Source organism: Physeter macrocephalus, chromosome 4, assembly GCF_002837175.3.
Source record: "Physeter macrocephalus isolate SW-GA chromosome 4, ASM283717v5, whole genome shotgun sequence".
NCBI lineage: Eukaryota > Metazoa > Chordata > Mammalia > Artiodactyla > Physeteridae > Physeter > Physeter macrocephalus.
In genome coordinates this window covers 43260046-43278597 of record NC_041217.1, presented here as the reverse complement: position 1 = coordinate 43278597, position 18552 = coordinate 43260046, and the positions used below count along the sequence as shown (strand labels likewise).

General features: G+C 44.3%; 1 protein-coding gene across 3 annotated transcripts in view; it reads right to left on the bottom strand.

The window, feature by feature from the left end:
* Positions 1 to 18552, bottom strand: part of SUCO (SUN domain containing ossification factor) — a 120941-nt gene that overhangs the window by 14325 nt on the left and 88064 nt on the right. The window contains exons 26-28 of one of the 3 annotated variants that reach the window (XR_008617065.1): positions 17868 to 17994; positions 17082 to 17181; positions 7021 to 7246 (exon numbers count right to left, since the gene is read on the bottom strand). The gene's annotated coding sequence lies outside the window, so the exon portion shown is untranslated. Of the gene's footprint in view, positions 1 to 7020; positions 7247 to 17081; positions 17182 to 17867; positions 17995 to 18552 lie in introns of those variants that run through there. The other 2 variants (XR_008617066.1, XR_008617068.1) reach the window with 2 other exon arrangements.

Genomic DNA, 18552 nt, shown 5'->3' with positions numbered 1-18552 from the left:
GGGGAGGGGGAAGGGTAAGCTGGGATGAAGTGAGAGAGTGGCATGGACATATATACACTACCAAATGTAAAATAGATAGCTAGTGGGAAGCAGCCACATAGCACAGGGAGATCAGCTTGGTGCCTTGTGACCACTTAGAGGGGTGGGAAAGGGAGGCTTGGAGGGAGACCCAAGAGGGAGGAGATATGGGGATATATGTGCATGTATAACTGATTCACTTTGTTATAAAGCAGAAACTAACACACCATTGTAAAGCAATTATACTCCAATAATGATGTTAAAAAAATAAATAAAATATAAAAAAATAAAAAATAAAAATAAATAAAGTTTGCAAGAAAAATAAAGCAGGTATAATTAAATATGTAAAAAAAAGACAACAAATAACAAGTTCTTGCAAGGAAGTGGAGAAAAGGGAACCCCCCACCATGCACTGTGGACAGAAATGTAAATTGGTGCAGCTCCTATGGAAAACAGTATGGAGGCTCCTCAAAAATTTAAAAATAGAACTACCATATGATACAGCAATTCTACTCCTGGGTAATTATCTGAAGAAAAGGAAAAGACTAATTTGAAAAGATATATGCACCCCTACATTAATTGCAGCTTTATTTACAATAGCCAAGATATGGAAACAACCTAAGTGCCCAGCAAGAGATGAATGGATAAAGAAGATGTATATAATGGAATATTACTCAGCCATAAAAAAGAATGAAATCTTGCCATCTGTGACAACATGAATGAACCTGGAGGGTATTGTGATAAGTGAAATAAGTCAGACAGGGAAAGACAAATGCTGTCTGATTTTACTTATTATGTGGAGTCTAAAAAACAAAGCAAATGAACAAACATAACAAAACAGAAACAGAGTCATAGATACAGAGAAAAAAACAGGTGGTTGCCAGAGAAGAAGTCAGTTGGGGGCTATGGGGGAAGAAATAGGTGAGGGAGATAAAGAAGTACAAACTCAGTTGCAAAATAAATGAGTCACGGGTATGAAATGCACGGTGTGGAGAATATAGTCAAGAATTATGCAATATCTTTGTATGGTGACATATTGTAACTAGACTTACCATGGCGATCACTTTGGTATGTATAGAAATACCGAATAACAGGCACTATCATAATGTTGTAGGTCAATTATGCTTTAAAAACAAACCAACTCATAGAAAAAGAGATCAGATTTCTGGTTACCAGAGGCAGGGGAGGTTGGGAGTGGAATTGGATGAAGGCAGTCAAAAGGTACAAACTTCCAGTTATAAATAAGTCCGAGGGATGTGATGTACAACATGATAAATATAATGAACACTGCCATATGTTATATATGAAAGTTAAGAGAGTAAATCCTAAGAGTTCTCAATGCAAGGAAAAGAGCTTTTCTACCTCTTTAATTTTGCATCTACATGAGATGACGGACGTTCACTAAACTTACTGTGATAAACATTTCATGGGGTGTGTAAGTCCAATCATCATGCTGTACACCTTAAACATATAAAGTGCTGTATGTCAATTATAATTCAATAAAACTGGAAGAAAAAAAGCCTGGAAAGGCCTGGGTCTTGTGGGCTCTTTTACGAACCCCTTACTGATGTTTGAAATGCTTCTTTGCAAAAACATGTGTCATGGTGGGTTTGTGGGAAAGTCACATGCACTAAGGACTGACGTAAATGTCAAAGTCGTTGTTTTTGTCACCCACTGTTTCCTTTGAGTGTCTAGAAGATGTGAGTCAGGTCTATGCAGCTGGATGCCTCCAGAGCCTCCCATCCTCAGGATCTCATGAGAAGAAACTTTTGAGCACACAGCCTCTGATCCTGGGATGTGGTTCACTGTCTGTTACGGACCTTGAGAGAGCCCCAGCCCAGTGAGTGAAGAGACCTAGGCCTTGTACCAGTTCGTTATTTGACAAATGAAGCGCTCCCCGCTGAGCTTTATTTGCAAACTAGCTGCAGTGCTGTCTTACCAACCTAAAACCTTACAGGGCTCTAGAATCTCAGTGCTGGAATAGGGAAGAGATCACTCTGTCATGTCCCTAATTTTACAGATTCAGACCTGGGCTCCAGAGAGGTGAGAGGATTCTCCCGAGGCCACAGCCAGTGCGTGGAAGAGTTGGGAAGAAAACCTGCCCTGTCACCTAGTGCTTCTCCACCACAACATTCACATCTGGAAATGAAACACAGTAAACATTTGTTTCTGTTCAATTCCATCCATACATGTCTTGAGCACCTAATAGGTGCCACGCAGCATGGAAGGTACAAGGACACAGCCATGGTCACACACAACTCCTTTAGGAGCTCTTAGTTTGGTGGGTCCCGTACCTGGTGTCGTCTTCACATCCCCTGAAATTCATCCAGTCTTTTCTGTCTCACCTGGGTCAATTGCTAACTAATGTTCTGTTGGGATGGGTAGGAAGGAAAAGGGGAAGGAAAGAAACATTTACGTAGCAAATACACTGAGCTAGGAACACTATACATTACCTTATTTGACTCTCAAGCAGCCTTCCATGATTCTTATCTCCATTTTACAAGTGATTTGGAGAAGCTGAAGAACCCACGAGGAGGCTGAGCTTGGCTTTGAATTCAGGTCTTCCCACCAGACCACACTGTCCCTCTAGCTTTTACTTCACCTCACAGCTGTCTCCTCATCCCTGAAAATTCTCACGTGTCTTTAGAACTCCTTCGACAAATAAGTTCCCCTCCCCAAACACATGCCATCAAAATCCCTACTTATCATTCTAGGGAAACTGAATTCCACGTGGAAGCTTCTCATTCTCACTTTCAAACCCCTACGCTCCCAGCCCACACTCCTCCATGCCTCCTGGGTTTATAAGGTCTACCTGCCTCTGAAGCCACACTCTCAACACCTAGCTCTACTTACCTCCCTAAATGCACTGTATTCTAGGACTGAGACCTGGACTGAGCTACTCAGACTCCACCCCCTACCCTCCCTACCCACCACCACAGGACAGGCAGCCCAGTATTGTCACTTCCTCTATCAACAGAAGAGGTAACGGGAGCCCAGCAAGGCTGTGTCCTTCCACAGCAGGAACTCCTGGACCCCCACACCTCCACTCCTCAGGGTTCCTTCTCCCAGACCTCCCTGGTCCACCCTGTGGGGAGGGGTCCCATGTCATGTTGCATGTGATCTTTTTTGCATCTCCTGGGGATCTCTCTATCATTCCAGCCCATTTCTTCATTCCCTCTATCCACAGTTAACTCTGTTTTATCTTAGGTCTAGCAGCCTGGGTTAGCTCAATATCCCCGAGTTATGCCTGGTGAACTCTGCCTTCCCAAGTCAGCTCAGACATCACCTCCTCCGTGAAACCTTCCCAGGCACAGCAAATCCCTCTTTTTCAAGGCTCCTGTAGCCCGTTTATTACAGCACTTCACATACCAAGTCATTAGAAATCTCTTCTATTTCCTAAACTCAAGCATCTTAACTCCTGGGACACTTTCATGTCAACTTTGCAACCTGTAATCTCTAGCCCAGAGGCTGGTACACAGAAATGTTCAATAAATATCCCGAGTATTGCTTGTCTAGATAGACCCTGTGGAGTAGAAGTAGACCCAGACAGTGGAAGGTTCTGCTCTACTAGACTCCGAATTCCTCAGAGGCAGGGGGGAAAATCTTCTTCCATCAGTGGGTCTCTACTGTGTTTACAGGCACAGTGCTGCAAACGCAGCACGAGCGACCCTGCGCTGCGGTCAGTTCCCAGTTCAGGAGATGCCTAAGCTCAGGTTAATGATACATCGGCAGAGATTTGGGGCAAGGGCTGCACTAAATGTTCTGAGGTCCCTTCGAGCTCCAAAACCATGGCTCCATGATGAGGGAGAGGTTGGTTAAAAGATCAAAAGACAGATAAGAAAAGTGGTGGACAGAGGAAGGTAGAGGTGAAAGAGGCACAAGGCCAAAAATAAGGGTCGGTGAGGAAAGGGAGGTTGAAAACTGGAGAAAGAGAGGGGACTGGAGGGACTAGGCAAGAAGGAGGACAAAATGAGGGAGTGGGGCCTCACTAACCGCAGGTAGGTGCTTGCACACTGGGCATGATCAGATTCCCGAGGTCCCATTGCCTATAGGCACAAAGTCATAGAGAAAAGCTGAAATGCTGAAAGCTGCTGCACTTGGAAATCGGTCTGAAATGGACTTAATGTCTCTCCCACCCAAGCGGGAAGCTAAATCCTAAGAAAATCAGCTTCAATTGACAAAAACCAAGCCACACGGGAACACAGTTAAAGCACTTACTGCCCTGTGCCATCTGGCCCCTCTCCACGTGTCGCAGCCTGGCCAGCCCTGAGTCAGCACGCCGGGAGCACCAGTCCTCAAGCAACAAGGCCGCAGGGAGGGCAGCCCACCCCGCCAGCTCTGGTGACCCACTGGCTCCATAACCCATCCATCCCCTTTGCCCAAAACTTATTGCACGTTACACATGGTGACACTGCAGGCCGCGCTCTGGGACCAGACTGATTTCTGAACAGGAAATAACAGGCGCCCTGCACTCTGGGTCACCTTTGGGCTGAAGGTCCTGCTCTAACTTCATAACCTGGTTCTTATCAACAAGCAACCATCTGGTGCCCCCAGGAATGTTTACCAAGTATCATGAGTGTCAATATTTACAGAATACCCATCCCATCCAGATACTGAATCAGATCTTTTATGTGGATTATCATGTCAATTCCTCAAAATAACCCAGTGAGGTTAAATATCCCCATTGGCAGATTAGGACACCAAAGCTCAGAAAGGTTAAATAATTTTTCCAAAGTTACACACACAATTATTAAGTGGCAGAGCCTGGATTCAAACCTAGGCTGTTGAGCCCCTGTGTCCATAACAAACTGCATCCAGCAATAGGATTTTGTTCCTCTATCCCTGAGGCCCTGCCCATGTGCCTGTTCCTCTCATACTTGGGCCCTGCTTTGCTCACTACTGTCTTCCCCAGGCCTGCTCCCCTGCCCCAGACTCTCCTCCCTGGGCCATGAGCCTGGCACCTGTGCTTGAGACCCCTGACACAGCCCCGTGACAGATGCCCCATCAGCCTACCGAGGCACCTCCCCGGCTGTCTCCTGCCCCATGCCTCACTGCAGTGGAGGCCAGCCTGCCTGCCTTTTTATTGCCAGCTTCAGAAAACCGCCCCCATCACCACTACAGAGGTTAACCTCTGCATCTTCCTGTCCACAGCAGGTCTGTCCTTCCTCTGACAGAACTGGTTTTCACATACACTGAGACACCTAAATGCATCTCCAGGACAGTGATTGACAGCTGGCTGAATCAGCTTCCTCTCTGCAGATATCTAACCCACGAGAACCCCAATCCTACAATGCACATCATCTTTACACATCTCATTGCTCACACATCAAGGTAATCTGACTGTAAGGAAAGGGAGATCTCAGCCCTGGGCCTGGCACTCCTCAGGCTCCAATCCTCTGAGGATGGGGATTTGGGCTGAGAGAGCAAACGTGTTGGGGTTTCCTTCATCTCGCAGCTCTGCACCTTCCTTATTCTTGCACAGCAAGTACTGATCTCATACCTGCATCCTAACCTGTGTGTGCAACCTACATCCTGACATATGTGTGTGTGCACACGTGAGTGTGTGTGCAACAGCCTGCAAAGGCACTGCTCACTTGCCCTGGGCTCATGTAACCCACACCACCACACAGGACAGAGGGAGGGCCCAGAGAGGGTCAGGCAGAGCATAAAGACACCGACAAGGACCCAGTGACTATGGCCACGAAAGCAGTTTCATTTCCACGACATTCCTTCAGTTGATTCTGTTTCAGCTCCAACTCCATAGAGTGAAGAGTGGGGAGCAGTGGGGCGGGTGGTATACTGAGGAAGTGGTCAGAGCGGCAGGAAGCATTGCCTTTCACAGGCCTTGGGGGCAGAAGCTAAGCATCATGACCTCTTGGTTCAAAAATCTCTTCTCGGGCTTTCCTGGTGGCGCAGTGGTTGAGAGTCCGCCTGCCAATGCAGGGGACACGGGTTCGTGCTCCGGTCCGGGAAGATCCCACATGCCGCGGAGCGGCTGGGCCCGTGACCCATGGCCGCTGAGCCTGCGCGTCCGGAGCCTGTGCTCCGCAACGGGAGAGGCCACAACAGTGAGAGGCCTGCGTACCGCAAAAAAAAAAAAAAGTCTTCTCCTGTCCCACAGCCCCTTTCTCCAGTTTGTAGACACATATTTTCTGTGCTCTCCATTTCTTCACATTTTCCTGGACCTAGGTACTGTCTTCCCTCCTGAAGTGAGACCCCTGTGTTCATGGTCACAGAGTTGCAGCTGAAATTAATCTCAGCACTCAGCCATCAGTTCATTCATTCATTCTTTCTTTCACTCTGCATCTACCATGTGCCCCTGTGCCAGGCATGGACCCTGCCTTGGGTTTCAACACAGAGTGATCATCCATTGTAACTTCCTCATTGTCCAGTTGGAAATCTGAGATGAAAGACCTTCCCAAACTGAAATGAGCATCATGGATGGCAGCATATCATTTACATTAATTAAATATCTCAGAGCGCTTAAATATGATATATGTTGAATTCAGAGGTTTCCTGTACACAGATGTCCCTCTCCTCCGCTGCTTCATGTCCTCCATGCTTCAGGCACACAGGAGGCATCTGCTTATTTTTGTGGGCAACTTCATGTCACAAGGTCAGTGGAAAATTAAGAGTTGGTTGACTGTGTCCCAGAAACTAAGTCTAGTCCACACTGAATCTGAAGATATCCATGACCTAGTGACATCTCTTGTCCTCAAAGAAGGGTTGAACATTATTGTCACTCACATTCCTCTTCTTGAATCAAGCAGAAAGGTCTTTTTAAAATTTAATCCGACAGTGCCTAAGTTTTGCCATCTACAAATATGGGGGATGTGCAATCCAGAATATTATGGATTTTGAGTGTCAGCCAAAACTCAAATACTTTAGAAATAAAATGGAGTACACTAGAGAGAAAACATCTAGTTGTCCAAACCTAACATTAAAGATGAGAAAACTGAAACCCAGGAAAAAAGTGAATTACTCAGTCTCACCCAGGTTATGAGTGGCAGAGCCAGGGCCAAAACCTCCAGTCTTCCAGCATCCATCAAGCCCAGGTGCATCCCACTGCAGGGTCCAAACACTCTGATCGCCCTGGAGATAGGGCTCAAACCACATGACGTATGGGTCCCTTTCAGATAAATCTATGATGCTCTTTTGTCCCCAGATAATTGGTTTTAGAAACTTTGTCCTCATTAAGGAGCAGAGATTGTGCTTTTTGATTGTTTCACTGGATTGAAAAAAAAATGAAATGTTATTTTACTTCTTGATGAATGCCCTCCACAAGAAAATATTCAACTATCTAAAAAAAAAAAAAAAAAAAGAAAAAAGAAAAAAAAACAGCTCCTATATGTAACCAGCAGGGTATTGAGGAGGACGGGGAGATCCAATTTTAGGACCCCAGCCCTTAAAGCTTAGATGGAGAGAAATGTTTCTATATGAACACTCTTACTTGTAGGAAGGATGCAGAAATCCTTACAGAGTGACTGCGCTTGTTCATTGTAAAGTAAATTTGCCCTGCAACAATCACCCCATTTTTGGTAACAATGTTCCAATTTTCTTTGAGAAATTTTCCTCCCTCTCTGTCCATGTGGTTCAGTTGCAGCTGATCCCATCTAGATGCCATCCTGCTCCAGGACTCAGACTCTGTCAATAAAACCATGAGTCTCGCTGGCCTCAGTGACTGGGTCAGAGCTGGCCAAGGGCCCCAAGCTAGGCCATTACTGAGCATCTCTGGAAACTTTGCTGGCGCTGCTGGGAAAGAAGCGCTCTTGTTCTGCGGGGCTTGTTAATAATGCAGAGGGGAGGCCTGGCCCTGCTTGTCTAGTCATCTACATGGGAGCGTCTAAGATAGCTGAGCTGAGAGATGGGCAAAGATAGGTACTTGACGAGATCACCTGAGTATCTGATTCCAGCAGGGCCTAAATTTTATAAACTGTGTGGGTCAGAACATTTTCTTTCTTTCTTTTTTTAGTGTAAGCCTATTTGAGTTGGGTTTCTGTCACCTGAAACCAAAAGAGACCTAATAAACCCACAACAAGGATACTGAGGGGATGCTTAAAGAGAGTAAGAGTTTTAACGAACGGGCACTGACAATGTTTGGGGCAACTGGCCTGAGTGTGGCCAGCCCCTGAGAAGAGGAAAGGTCCACCCCACTCAAATAATCAGGGCTGCCGGGTGGCAGAGCAGAGCTCTCCAGGAGAGAAGAGCTCATCCTGGGCTGACATCTAGACCTCCACCCACCTAACCTTCCAGTGAGATTCAATGTGAGAATATGAAACTGCTCTCGATGAGGTTCACCTCCTCTAACTCCCACAATGCTTTCCAGGTCCCCAGAACATAATTTTTATTTTAGAGGCACCCAAAGATGTCTGATTTATTAAGAAAAAAGCTAAACAGTGGAAAGGGGGAAAGACTGAGGAAGAGCACTCGTGTGTGTGTGTGTGTGTGTGTGTGTGTGTGTGTCTGTGTGTGTCTGTGTGTGTGTCTGTGTAAAATGAGGGTGGTGGTGAAGGAATCCCTCCCAACCCTAAGTTCCATGAATAAGAGGGGGGCAAGATGCTGCAGCTCTCGTGACCCTGGTCAGACTGGCAGTAAAGGAACCGCTAAACTGAAGACATATGGAGGGCAGGGGTCAGGTCTACCTTATTCACTGTTATATCATCAGCACCTAATTAGACAGTTTAGCAATCAGGAAATATTTGTTGAAGACAGGAAGGCAGAGCTTGCTATATGCCAGCCAATGATGGGGGTGTGGGGGGGAGGGAAGAGAAAGTCGAGACAAAGGGAAGGAGATAGGAATCTGAGAAAGAAAGAGCACCAAGGGTGGTGGCAAGGAGAAGGCATCTATCTGGTGGGTTAAGGTGTTGAAACATCAACACCTGCAGCTGAGTAGGTGTCAGGGCTGGGACAGTGCTGGGGAAAGATGGCCCAGTCTTTTGAGGCACCAGGAGTCTAGGAAAGGGCTGAATGAACAATGGAACAGGGCAAAGAAGGGCCAAGTCTCTAAAGCTTGTTACAGAAAGATGAGTCACTGCAGCACACAAAATCACCAGCCACAGTTTCTCTATTGCTCAAACCCAAGTATTTTTGGTTGTTTTTTTATGTTTGTTTGTTTGTTTTTGATCCTATCGATAGATATCCCAATCTCAAAGGCCTTCCTTTTCTGTGACTTCTGTCCCTCCCTGTGTTCACCAGAACAAACAGGGCGGACATTAGTCCTTTAACAAAAGCACAGAATTAGACCTTCATGATTTATTGCAATCCTACTTCTCGAGCAGTTGCCTTGATTTCTCGTTGCCTTTCTGGTTGATTTCCTGCTAATCATCAGTCCCTCTTCTCCCACACCCCAGCATCCGGAGTCGGAGAGAAGAGGTAAATTACAGACTGAGGCGCCACCACAAAGCCAGGAGCTGATCAGTCATTCCACCAACACCCCTGAGCACCAGGCACCACATACCACTGTGGACGTACAGTGGAAGACAGGATATCCCCTGTCCTCAAGAAATTTACACAGCAAACCACCAGTGGGGATCTTGTTCGTAGCTCTCAGATTATAAAATGGCTATTAAAGTTATGAGTGGTCAAAAGACATAACACGTTTCTGAAGCTCATGCCATGCTGTCTGTTCTACCAACCTGATTTATTTGAACCACATTTAGAACATCTCCTGGCCATCTCCTTCCCAGAATGTGGCCAAAGCTGGTAGTCAGTCACCAGGAGTGGGCAAGGGACAGGAGTGAGTCTAGGAGCCCCTGCGTTCTGCCACCAATCACTGAGCTCCTGTGTGCTACGCCCTCACTACCCACCTCTGGGAAGCAAAGTGGAGCAAGCCAGTCCTCAAACTCAAGTGGCCCGCGGTTAGAAAGGCAGCGTTGAAGCAGAGAAGTCCTCATGGAACAGTGAGTGCATTACAAGTGTGATAAACACTCTCGACACCTCCAAATCAGTATTGCGTTAAAAGGGAGAGAAATCATACTTGGACTGAGGGTGGAGGAATGGACAGAGGTGGGAGCAGAGGAAACATTTCACTGAGGAGGTTGACTGTGAGATGGGACTTGAAGAATTACTGCCACTCACTTATTTTAATTGATGTCTTTAAAAAAAAGTTTGGGTCCATTCAATCGAAAGCTCATATGAAGCAAGTAATCAATTCAAGAGAAATTGCAAATCTGATCTGTGACCTGAATCCTCCTTGCTCCATGTGATCAGAATCCCCCAGGCATTCCTGCCAGCCTGACTCAGCCTGTTTCCCGAGCAGTGAGGTCAGCTGCACTTGCATCTCTGACCGTCCTGTCCACGACCAGCCCTCCTCCTCCGAGGTGAGGCACACACGAGTGATGCCCGTCGGTGGGCCTTTCCCCACAGCCGCCCTTCCAGGGCACAAGCTTCCCAGACAGCCACCTGTTGCCCCTCCCTCCTACCGCCACGCACGGGTCAAGCCTGGTCACTCTCTTCTGGAGCAGCTCTGACACAGCTTGAAAGTCAGGGTTTCCAGAGATGAGACACATCAGAGGCTGCTCTGCCCACAGCCCTCTGTGGTCTGAACTCCAGATCTCAAGCGTTCCAGAGTGCAGTGGAACAAGTGTGTGCTCCACCTGAGCAACAGAAAATCAGCCCTCATCTTGTTCCAGGGGGTGGCAACCCATGGGCAAAGGGAGCCCCAGCTCTGGGTCCTCTAGAAAACGAGCCAGCCTCCAGGTACACGGGCCAGGGTTCTCAGAATGTTAGACAAAGGAGGCTTTAACCACGGAAACTCAGACGGCAGGAGCCGTATGGAACCACAGTGGCACAGCAAGTCAGAGATGCTGGTCAGTGATGGGGCTGTGCCAGGAGCAGCTTTTCGTGTTTGATGCTTGTCAATCATAAATATGCATCCTGTTTACCTAAGTTGTGTAGTGTAAGTTCACATGGTTAAGTCCCAGACTGTAGGCACAGGAGACATATTCCTCATCTTCTGATGTGTGCATGAATACGCGAATATGCAGCTGGGTTGGGTATATCAGCATCTGTTTCACAACCAGGTAAAGTCAGCTTTGGCTCTTTTGACCCACCGATAATACAAGACAATATTTTACACTCATTAATAAGCTGTCCCTAAACCAAAGGATGCAAACAATGTCCTTTAAGTTGGTTTTCCAAGTAATCACATGCACTGTTCTGTGTTTTGACAACAGAAGAAAGTGTTTTTCTTACTGGGAAAGGGCATGAAGAAAACAGAGCAGGAGAATTCCCCTCCCACCCGGTGGCTCCCTCACTAAAGATCTTCACAAAGATGTCCCTTTGATCATCAAAGATTTATAAAATTTTAAGGAAATACAGAAGCCCTCGATTTACTACACACTATCTGGTGGGAGATATTGAAAAGTAAATATAAACTTAAAAAACAGTTATAACCTCATGGTGAGAGTAGGCACAGTGCCATGGAAGCCAGGAGAAGGGTCACCAATCTTCCACAGGCAGGGTGGGGGTCAGAGAAAATATTTCAGAGGTTGTGATGCTCAAGTTAAGTCTCAAGCAGCTAAGCCGCAAGGGAGGGAGCATCATTCCCAGCAGACAAAAGAGCAGGACAGGAAAGCAAGGCATGTCTGCAACCCGCCTCTCAAGAGCTCGCCCTGCTTTGTTTTTCTCTATGGTACTTAGTGTCATCTGCCATTCTATACCTTTATTTGTGTATTGTCTGTCACCAGCAACTAGAACATAACTCCCCCGAGGGCAGGGACTTCGTTCTGTTCTCTGCGATAATCCCTGCACCTAAACATGTTTAGCATGTAGTAGGAATCAAATACTTGCTGAATGCATGGATGTTGGCAGGAGTGAGAAATGAAGCTGGACAGTCAGGCAGGGTAGCCTCGCCATCATGAGGGCCTTGTGTGCTCCGCTAGCGAGTGTGGACATGAACTTGGAGACTTAGTGCAATATTTACAAACTGGCAGCCCATAATTTACAAACAGCTCATGCAGCTGAATATCAAAAAAACAAACAACCCAATCAAAAAATGGGCAGAAGACCTAAATAGACATTTCTCCAAAGAAGACATACAGATGGCCAAGAAGGACATGAAAAGGTGCTCAACATTGCTAATTATTAGAGAAATGCAAGTCAAAACAACAAAGAGATATCACCTCACACCAGTCAGAATGGCCATCATCAAAAAGTCTACAAACAATACATTCTGGAGAGAGTGTGGAGAAAAGAAAACCCTCCTACACTCTTCGTGAGAATGTAAATTGGTGCAGCTACTATGGAGAACAGTATGGAGGTTCCTTAAAAAACTAAAAATAGAGCTACATATGATCCAGCGATCCCACTCCTGGGCATATATCCTGAGAAAACCGTGGTTCAAAAGGATCCATGCACCCCAATCTTCACTGCAGTGCTGATTTACAATAGCCAAGACATGGAAGCAACCTAGATAAATGCCCATTGACAGATTAATGAATAAAGGAGGTGTGGTATATATATATATAATGGAATATTACTCAGCCATTATAAAGAATGAAATATGCCATTTGCAGCAACATAGATAGACCTGGAGATTATCATACTAAGTGAAGTAAGTCAACAGAGAAAGATAAATATCATATGATATCGCTTATATATGGAATCTAAAAACATGATAAAAATGAACTTACTTACAAAACAGAAACAGAGTCACGTACTTAGAAAAAAACTTATGGTTACCAAAGGAGAAAGATGGGGGGGAGGGATAAATTGGGAGTTTGAGATCAACATATACACAGTACTATATTTAAAATAGGTGACTAACAAGGATCTACTGTATGCCAGTTTAAAAAAAACTGGCAGCCCTTGGGCCAAACACAGGAGTGTTTTGCTTGACCTATACTGTGCTTTTTAAATTAGGGTATTTTTAAAAATTTTTATTGGATTATAGTTGATTTACAATGTTGTGTTAGTTTCAGGTGTACAGCAAAGTGAATCAGTTATACACATACATATATCTACTCTTGGACATATACATACTACTATATATAAAATAGATAACTAATAAGGACCTACTGTATAGCATAGGGAACTCTACTCAATACTCTGTAATGGCCTATATGGAAAAAGTATCTAAATTAAGGTATTTTATTTAAAAATAAAACCTAGATTTCTAGCTTCCCTTTAAAAATCAGAGGGTGCAGTAATATGGGGCCTGTAGTCTTTCCAGGCAAAGTCAGCTTGTGCTGATAGCAGGTAGCCTCTTAGTAAGACCTGTGCTCTCAAGTTCACCGGGGTCTTCTCCAGTCTCAATTGTCTTGCAAGGGCTTCCTTCCTCACATGTCACCTGCTGTTCCATCTAGATAAATGAGTTTGCAGCCTCTAGCCTGAGTTCAGAATGTCTGGTTTAAAAATCCCAACATGATAGCAAGTCTCCAAAATAATCTCCCAATGGCCCATGCCTCCCAGTATTTATGACCTCCCACAGTGAATCTGAGCTGGTCCTGTGTAACGAATAGAACGTGATGGAAGCAACACTGTGTGGCTTCTAAGGACAATTCATAAGAAGCTAGTCACCACACAAAAAGTTGGACTACTCTGAGGCTTCAATGCTGTGAGGAAGCCCAAGCTAACTATAGGGAGAGGCCATGTACACAGAGAGAGTCCCCAGGTGTTCTAGATATCCCATCTGAGATGCCAGACATGTGAAAGCCATCTTGACCAGACCAAAGCCATCTCACCCAGGCCAGAACCCATCTAGCTACATACAAGCATGTCCATCGTATGAGAGGCTCCAAGAGAGAACCATCCAGCTGAACCCTTTCAACCCACAGAACCATGATAAATATTAGTAAATTGTTTTAAGCCACTGTGTTTTGGGTGGCTTGTTACAGAGCAAAAGGTAACTGAATCACATACACAACCACTTATTCAGAATGTGGCCTTAAGCATATTATTTAGCATCTTTAAGCCTCAATCTCTTCATCCTTAAAATAAGGAAAATAATAGTACTGACTTCAGAGTTTTTGAAATTCGAATTATATTATGAATGGGATGTACTCAGCCTTGAAGCTAGCACATCAGAAGCGCTCAATGAATACTAACCATTATTTAATTTTACTTCTCATTATTACTGTTGTTGAAGTCTGCCTAGTGGGTAGCATATTTCAAAACCAGAATACTGAAAAGGGAGGAGACAGGGAAGGTATAGATGGGCAGATCAGGGTCAAGGAGAGTGTCATGGAAAAGACATTTCTCAGTGTGGTATGTATGTCTTGCTCTCCCAAAGTCTAGAGTGCCAGGAAATTGGCTATCTTCCCCATTTGGGTATCTGCAGTAAGTATTCTGGAAACTCCTATCAAGTCAATTTATAATTCATAACTCATTCAAAAAGTTTATTGAGCACTGACTCTATATGTCAAGCTAGGTACTGAGCATACAGCAGTGAACAAAACAGATAAAGGCCCCTGCCCTCATGGAGCTTCCATTCTAGTGTAGGAGAAGATATCAAACAAATAAATAAAAGATGTAGTATGGCAGATGGTGATAAGTACAATGGAAAAAAATAAGTAAGCTAAGGTGATAGTGAGTGTGGGGTGGAGGAAACTGGGTTGTAATTGTAAGTAAGTGGGTCAAGGAAGGGCTCCCTGAGCATAGTAGAAAGTGAAAGAGGTATCTGGGGTGGGGAGGGACTATCATACAGAAAGATCCATACATAAAAATGAGCTGAAGTCTCATATTGTTACATCTACTATCAATCACACTGATGAATATATATGTCTTCTCCCAATAATTCTGTGAGGCAAATGTTAATATATGTTATCCTTAATTTACTCAGTTGCTTTTTTATCCTATTGTGCTCTATTTCTCTTTAAGCTACTTTAACTTCTTTTTGAAACAAGGTAAGATGATGTATTAGTCACGTTAAGTTAGGTTAAGCAACAAACAATCCCCAAATCTCACTGGTCTCACACAATAGCATGAGTCCACAGTGTCTGGGCTCCATCATGTCTTCATTCAGGAACTTTGGTCAGCTGAGGCATCACCGTCTACACTGTCAATCACAGCACCAGGGAGAAGGAAAGATGGAACACTGGCACCAGTTCTTCAGTGCTTCTGCTGGAAGGGACACAAGTCATCACCTCTCCTCATTTTTCACTGGCCAGAGCAGGTCATGTGTAGCTGTGTATGAGTGTGTGTGTGTGATCATCCTAAATCCATAGAAGTAAAAGGAAATAGATATTGATGAATAGTTTGTCTACCATAGATAGACAGATGGAAATGATAGATGATAGCAGGTAATAATTGGTGAAAGAAAGAGAAGAGAAAGACAGAGAAAGTGAAAGACAGATAGATAGATAGATAGATAGATAAGTAGATACAAGAAAAGAAAACCGAGGCTTAGAAATGGTCAATCATTTGCCCACAGTGAAAAAGTTTGTAAATAGCCAAGTCAAGATCGGAACCAAAATCTACCTGGGTTTCATACTGGTCTTGGAGACAGACTACCTAGATCTCTGGCGCTGAGCAGAGTCCTTTGGTATAGAGTCAGATGTTGTTTCATATCAGGTCAGGCACTGAATGTGCCTCTCTGACTGGGCGTTAAACGTATCTCTGAATTTTGCTTTCACGAAGCACGATTTGAGAACCTCTGCACTTTTTTTCAGCAAATTTTAAAGACTATCATTATTCAATAACCACCACAAAGGACCTCAGTCAGCTCCACAAACACTACCGTCCCATGGGAACACGGTTTGAGAATCACTACGATGAAAGTCTCACTCTGGGGTATTTTCTAACACCAACAAGCAATTCTCTGAATCTCCAGACACCAACTGGATGTTCAACAATTCAGTCACATTCTGACACTAACTTTCCAGAGTGCCTCACGGTTTAAGGTCTCCATCCCACAGACTGCCCCCCGCTTCAGGTGCCAATCAGAAGTCCTGGGCCTCCCATACTTCTGACTGACTGGCTATAAATCAGGGGTTCAAGCTTCCATGCCGTGTCAGGTCACACCACCCTCCTAGCACCTTGATGTGTTTACCAACCCGCAAGCTCTCCAAACTCTGTTTAGGGGTTTTTATGGAGGTTTCATTACATAGGTGTGATTAAGTAAATCATTGACCACTGGTGATTAATTCAGTCTCCAGCCCCTCTACCCTCCCCAGAGATTGGGGGTTGTCTTTCTGGCACCAGCCCCCATCCTGAAGCTATCTAGGGGACCCTAGGCAGAGTCACCTCATCAGCATACAAAAGATACTCTTATCATTCCAGAGATTCCAAAGGTTTAGGAGCTGTATGCCAGGAACCTGGGATTACACCAAACATTTATTTTTTTATTATATCACATTCACCATGCTCAGACTAATTTCATTCTAGAATAGTCAAAACTTGCAGCTTTGAATGTGGAGACAATTTGTAACTCTCAAGAAATGGAAACTAGGAGTGGGAGACATCTGAGAGAAACACATGACCTCAATATTTTAAAAATTGTTCAATTGAATTTATTCTGGATATTAGTGAAACTATATTTCAATATCTGGATGATATTATTTTATTAATAGGTGGTGTGTGCATGGTTTCTAGAAAATACTTTATTTGTTGAGTTGCAGAGGTCTGTGTATATATATATGTGTGGAGATATATATATATAAAATACAGATCTACAATCCTTCTCCCATAAAGACCTGAAAACTGGAAGTTTTTCATAACTCACTTGACAGTGGGACCTAAATTGAATTCATTTGGTGACAGTATTTGACCTGAACTGCCATGAGGCTATTTAGAGTCTATATATAAAGTCTTTGTATAGAGTCTCTTCTCTCAGTAGTGTGAATATTCATAGAACTGTCAAAATGTGAATTTTGATCAAATATTAGTTTGATCATGGAAACCTGATCCAGACTGGGAGTGTCACCTCCTAGCAAAATATGTACTATGTTACCTTTCTAAAATGAAAACATTTTTAAATTTTGAAATACTTTTGGCCCTACAGATCTGAATCAGAAATTGTAACCTAGATTATCATCTTTCTTGCTGATAAAAATCATCGAGGTATTTTGCCCATTGAACCAGTTTGAGAGCCATACTCTCCCCTGTGTAGGGACGTCTTTTCTTACCTCCCCAGGCTGAGACAAGACACAGTTTTTCTGCCGGCTCTCTGCCACCAGTGAGCTATGTCACTTGTTGCTGTTGTCCTGATCTCGTTTGTTTATCGTCCTTTAGGAAAAAAAAAGGGGTCATTGCAGTTTGATGTTGAGTTTTTGCAAGCTTTGCCTCATGGTTTCCTCTTCGTTTTGGTCTTTCTTTTCAGAGTCATACTTATTTGTGTCACTCTTCTGTGTTTGTGCATAAAACCTCCCGCTTCTGTACGGGTTCAGTTTGTATACAAGCTAGTACAGAAATATGGCCCTCTGTAGATGTTGTCTCCCCATTTCTTGCTCATTAGGATAATTCGTGAGTTATTGCCAGAATTTTGAAAGCAGCCAGGTTAAAAGGGTTCTGAAGTGATTTTTCCTGGGTCCTTCAGATCTCTCTTTAGGGAAATGTGATGTAACATCAAAGGGAAGCTCCACCAGTTTTTGTTCCCACCACCAACTCCCCCCCACCCAAAAAAAAGGTGGGGTGGGGAGAAGGAAGGACTTAAAACATATTGTATCAAACTTGGGGTTTTAAACCTGCTTGAGAGTGACAGACTCCTTTGAGAAATTGACAAAAGACAAAGACAAATAAGAATAAACTCAAAATTTTGCACAGAATTTCAGGTTCCTCAGACTCCCTCTCTAAGCCCAGAAGAAGAACTTCCATCCAAGACCAGTGCTTCCCAAAGGCTAGGGGCCCTGGGACGTCCCTCAGATCCCTAGGCAGAGAGGTTCAAATTCGACCCCACACGTCCCCTTACTCACCTGGAGCCACCACTGAAGAAATCTTTGGAATAAGGAGAAATGGGTCCCATATGTGTCCTCAATCTTGAGCTACTCAAGAAAAATAATTCTTCCAGGTGGGTCACCTCTTTGATGTGAAATATTTTTTCTGCAAGGAAGTGTCATTATGGAAGAGGGAAATTTTCCTGAAATAAATACCTATCAGGATTGATCTGGTCCTTGATCCAGACTTCTGAACTCAGTCTTCCTGGTCATTTCGTGTCTTTAGTTTTTTTCCATGCCAATTACTATTTAAAAATTAAGATTTTTTCTTATTTTACTTTGGAATTTTTTTTCTTTGGCCTCCATGGAGAAAAGCAATGAAGAATATGAGGAAGTGACTCGCTTTTCCCCACCCCTTGCCTGAAAGGGATTAAAAATTCCTACGTTGCCCATAGGTTACAGATATATGTTAATTCAGTTGATCAGCCCAGAAGAGAACCAATAAGGACCCATAAGGATCCACTATCACAGCAAAGCCTACTTTCTTAATCCCAGCTGGTCATCATCTCAAACATAAGCCTACAGCCACAATGTAACTGAGCAGGAGCCTAGGGGGCCTTCCCAGGACAGACCCCCTCCCCCATATCCTCTGCTTTAGCTCCTCTTTGAAGTACCTAGATAACAGTATCTGATGCACATTTCCTGAGTTGCTTTACAGATGCCA